Here is a 5,766-nt window from a genome sequence, read left to right on the forward strand (position 1 = left end):
TGAGCATTTCATTGCGTAGTTTTTAGATTTTCATTCTAAAACAAGTTGGTTGGATGTGAATGGAGGATACCCTAATCTCTCCATGCCAGGAATCATTCCGTAATCCATGGCCAATAATAAATTGATTTACATATTTGCTAAAATAGTGTGCAGAAATCTGTCGAACTATAATGCATTCATATCGGTTGTTTTGCTATAATCAGATGATTTAACTATTCTGTTCTATTCTAAAAATTCTAGATATGCACATAACGCATTCTAAATCTTGGCCTGGTTTAAATCCAGGCTTACGCAGGTATATCTGACTCGGCCAACCTCGGTACCAGGTAGTGGAGTTTGACTTGATCATTAGTCTCTAACGATAACTAAATGTAAACACTGCAAAAGCTGAAATGCATATAATAATATTTGGCTTTGAGTACATTCTGTGGAGAGTGTTTTGAAGACAATCATTAGTTAAACCGTTATAACAGATTGTTACAATTACAGCAATAAACTAAAATTCTTGTAATTAAGTGTTGTAAGCCTATAGCATGCAATACTAATTTGTGAAAGGCACGTAATCAATAACAAAACATTAGTAGTAAATTGAATTACTGCGTTCACATCAAATCCAATGTTTTGGGCTAGTTTGTGTTTTTATTCTCAGGTATTAGAATTGTGCGCAATTTGGAAAGGTTACCAGAGTAAAGTACCAAGTGCAGGCCCATAAATCAATTTAATTACAAGTTTATTAACCCAACTTGTTATATATTGCTACAATCGGATTGTATTTTTAGATGATCACCTTTTGGCCGGCAATCACAAAATCTGAATGCCATTCCTATATTTAAGAAAAGTAAAAAACAAAAAAGTCCTCTAGCTGTTATTGCCCTGGGCACATTCAATTATAGGTGGTCACTATGATACAGACTTTTCTTACAGAGATAAAAAGGAATTTAAAATGTGACAGATATGGTTGTATAAAAGCTGCCAACATAGGCATTGCTGTTGAAACATTTTTATTCATCCATATAAACACTTAAACATTGTCTATATTTCAACCAATGTATAATACATATTGTCTTTAAGCGTAAGAGCACAGCTATGTGTATCCAGCATGCGGCTGCACATATGTTATTTTATGGACCACTAAATTTCAAGCGCTAGGGCTAATTTCAATCACCAGTCCAGCCCAGACCTTAAGTCCTGTAAATGAAATACAAAAATATCATATGATACAAAATTATTGGAAAACCGAAGATTAGTATTTCATGTACTTTCTGCACTTTCTTGTAGAAGAAGAAAAATAGAAACAGATTTGTGTGACTATATTGTGCTAATTTTCCAGTGTTAAATTAAACTTTACAGGTAAATCATATATATTTGTGCTTATGCAAATAATATAATATATATGCTTTTAAAAAGAGAGAAGTGACAGGTGAACTGTGGCATTGCAAATTCTTGCCACCAGGTGGGGGTGAAGAGCAAAATCTGAATTCCCTTTTTAATGTTATGTTATATTTATTTATATTCCTTTGTGTGAAGCACATATACAGTATTTATTTTAACATTTTGTAGGATATTTACTTTTAATGCAGGCAAGGCATGGTGCCCTCTGTGCATGGGTGTATGCACATGCTTGGGTGTGAATTGTGCAGATGTGACAGATGGTGGATAACAGACAAGGCTATAGCAACAAAAATCATCAACTGTCACTTTTTTCCCAATAAATGTCTAAAAAGCAATAAAGCTATTAAATAAGTTATATTGAAACAGTCACTATGGTGTGCATTATGTATAATAAAAATATAATGGCAGAGTCTGGTTAGTGTACCTAATATCCAACATACTATATGCCCCTTGATTGACTGCTTATGTGGAAAATGCTGCATATAAAAAAATATTATTAAGTAATAATTATTATTAATTAAATTATTAAGTAATAATAGTTCTAAAGTTATTAACTCATTGATAACTAAGTTTGGTAAACTTCATGCATGACAGTGTCCAAGTAACATATCAAATGCACCTGTGTACAGAAGCCAACCTAGATTTCAGGTAAAGGTTAGACAAGGAAAGATAAGAGATTAGAGGGCAGAAGTAAACTAATAACCAGAGAAAAAAGGGGAAGATGTTATAGTAATAGGAAAATCATATGAAAAAAGCAAGGATTGTTATGCTTACCTAAATATGAAATTACCACACAGACAACCAATTTAATTGCTGTTTTACATTTCTGGTCAAAAGTGGAAAATATGCATTAGTGTATAGTTGTATAATATAATATCAGCTGTTTAATATCAAATCTATGCTACTGCTCTCAAGGCCAAAGCAATGAGCCAGCAGAAAGATACATTTTGTTTTAACCCAATCAATGTTTACATCCTAGGTATTCTGCTCCTTATTTTTCAATTTGACAATGGTCATCTGTTACAGAGATAACAACTACACATTTTGTAAAGGCCATAAAACACATTTCAGAGGCTAATGTTTTTGGTCATTACTTGTCCAAGCCTTGACCTATGGGTTAAAGGTTGATCCAGATGGTCCATAGAGTTAAAGGTATATGACCTATCTATTTCATAATATAGCAGCATATCAACAGTAATCCTTAAACAAGTTAGTATTTCGTTCTCTTACCCCCCTGCCTGCACTATATATAAAAATAGGTGTACAATGGGAATCCAGGGGACACAATAGGTGTCCCCTGGATTATCTTCAGAAGATCACGCCAGGTCACAACATGGTATTTCATATGAATAACCCGGAAAGGGTTCCAGTAGAATCCCTTCAATGAGTGGACCAGCATGCAGAAGACATAAATGTGCATGGAACATCAGTGATCAGGCAGGGAACCTACATACGCAGTGCTAAGTGATGATACAACCAGTGATACATACAGGGTGTTTTGATTATGTTATGCGTGTATTTAGTTTAATATGTATTCAAATAGTCCATGCAAAATCCTATTTCTATTGTTGCGACTCTTCATCAATGGCGTGGATAACTGTACATGTGCTCAATTTGTCACAATACTGTTCATCTTTATTCTCCGTCTTACTTTGCTTCAAAAATGTTTTATTTTTCCAAACGCGTCTTTTGAAAAAGTATTTTCTGAATCTATCTGATTCCAAAACGTCTGTATGAGTTTGTAGGTACTGAGTATTCAAAAAGTTGTCTTAAATATTTCACTTTTCTAATAAATAACAAGATGTGTGTTTAGTGTTATAGCATAGACAAGGAGTACACATGCAGGGACAAAGAGAGACACTAGTCTGGTCTGTCTATACACACAAGATCTGTCTAATAACATTAGTGGGGTAATCTGTCAATTCTAGTTTTGCTATGGTAAAAATCACCAAAACAATTACTGCTGTTTTTATGGGCATACAATCCCAATAAAATGAGTCTCAATAGTATGTTTCAGCCGTTTGAAAGTTTTTTTTTGTATAATTGTTTATAATACTAACTACACATATTTACCCGCTAAAGTATATATTTACTCATCATGGTCACCAATCTACATTATTTCTGGCTGTTTCTGTTTCTCTAATGGACCTATGCAATGGAAGTTTACCATTGACTACCATACAAGATGTCAATGTAATCATTCTACTATATTAAAGACACAGAGGCATGGAGATAAAAGGCCAAAACATTTACTGAACACTTTGGCAATTTTTTTGTAAGGTTTATATAATGAAATCTGTAGAGCAATGTATCAAACTTGTTATCTTTAAGTTTAAACTTAGTAACTGATGAGATCTTGCTGAGTGGATGGGGTCCCTGAAAGTAGTGATATAGGTGTACCACTATAGTGCATAGTGAACATACTGCTTCCCAATCATTAGGGACCCAGAACACCTGAGTTCCAGAATTCCATTGCTGACTTATAAGAATGAGCTGCCCTGCCATTGGTTGCCTGATGAAGTACAACTGATGGCTGGACACTGACATTGCCTGATCAGCTAGATGGCCAGCCTGGGCCTACATATAAATAATAACCAGCTCTATATATTTAACAGCAAACTTCAATAGGAAAAAAGAATGTTCTACTTGAGCAAAACATACATTACTATATACAGTAATGTATATTTACAAAAACATGTTTTTTTCTTTTTTTGTTCCAATAATTTTCCTTTATTTGAAGACCTGGAGGCTGCCATTGCTGATTCTTTATGGCAATGCTAATGAAGTCTGCTCATCCACAGACTTTTAGTATCCAGTTGGGTACCTGAGCCATTGTACGGTCTAAGGCAGGAAGAGTCAGGCGTTTGTCTAGTAGATTGCGCTAAGGTAACAGGACTAGAGCACATATAATGCTAATATGCAGATTCCTGAAAATACTATATCATGCAAAACTAGAATATCTTTAACAAATAGAACAACATAATAAATGAAAACATACTGTCAGGCCCCATCCAGGCTGCGAGGCTGCATGTTTTTGGTTTTTCCTTTTTTGCTACAGTTCCCTTTTCTCACTACAGTTCCCGTCTCGCTACAGTTGCTCTGTCTCGTTATAATCCATTCCTGGATTTCCTTATGCTCTGTCCTGTACTTCTGATTCCAGTCCTGCTCTTAGCTTCAGCTCCTGTTTCCTTTTGTTAGTTGTGCCGCACCCATTTGTTATGTTTGTCTCAGTCTGCAGTCTTTAAGTATGTCTTTATCTCTGTTCTGTGTTTAGATTTAATGTTTAGTTTCAGTTTATTAGTGATTCAGTAGGCAGGGTGTAGTGCTAGGACCCACCGAATATTGGAGTACTTTGGCATAGGGGTGACTAAGCATACTATGGCCATAAGATGTGCCTAAATCTCCAATTGTTATCATATAGTCCTAGGCTAGTCCTGTATCTTTGTATGTCTGTATTTTATGTACCTTTGCCCTCTTTTCCCTGGATCATCTGAGGATCTAGGTTCCTCTCTCCTCTCCCCATGTCCCAGTTAAGATTTCCTATCCTTGCTTAAAGGAGAAGCGTCTGAGGATCTCGGCTCCTCACTCCATCCCCTGTGTTCCTTGCCTTATGTCCTGTCCTTTGTTGTGTCCTGTACAATGTATGTCTTGTCTGGCTATGTTTCGTGCTTGGTCTCCCTGTTCTTTGATCTGTTCCCCTTGCTGGCTCTGTCCCCCTTGCTTTCTATGTTTCTGCTGTTACTCTGTTTAGCTTTTCTTCTCCCAGCCTGCAGCATCCTGCACATTTCTCTGTTGAGCTATGTCTCATGCCTGCTCCAGGGTGCCTGCAGGAAATCACAACGTTTTGTTCTGGACAACATACGCTGCTATGTCAGGTCCCTGGTATGTGGCTGCACAACCCTAGGTGCTCAACACCCTGCAGAGTGCAGTCACCCTCCTCCAGGCCCTGTCCAACTTCACTACTGCGCAATAACTCCTGAATTCCATCATTGGGCGCTCTGGGTCATTACAGTCGTCTGTCGGCGACTAATTAAGTCATTCTTAACTCCTGACGGGGAACTTGGCCTGTCTCCCCACTCCAAGAGTTAAAGGCCTTTAACTCCTGACGGCCAACCTATGGAATTCTAATCCTATGGAATTCTACTCCTAAATCCATAGGTTCGCTGTCAGGAGTTAAAGACCGTTAACAGTTGGATTGGAGAGACAGGCCAATTTCCCCTTCAGGAGTTAAAGGGCCATGTGAACGACTCTATTGGTCGCCTGCAGGGGCCTCCTCTGGCATCAACCAATTGGTTGATGCCAGAGGAGGCCCCTGCTGGCGACCAATAGAGTCGCTCGTACAGATTTTAAAATCCTTGTGACGCAACATGGCCT

Source organism: Spea bombifrons, chromosome 4 (genome assembly GCF_027358695.1).
Source record: "Spea bombifrons isolate aSpeBom1 chromosome 4, aSpeBom1.2.pri, whole genome shotgun sequence".
In the NCBI taxonomy this organism is placed as follows: domain Eukaryota; kingdom Metazoa; phylum Chordata; class Amphibia; order Anura; family Pelobatidae; genus Spea; species Spea bombifrons.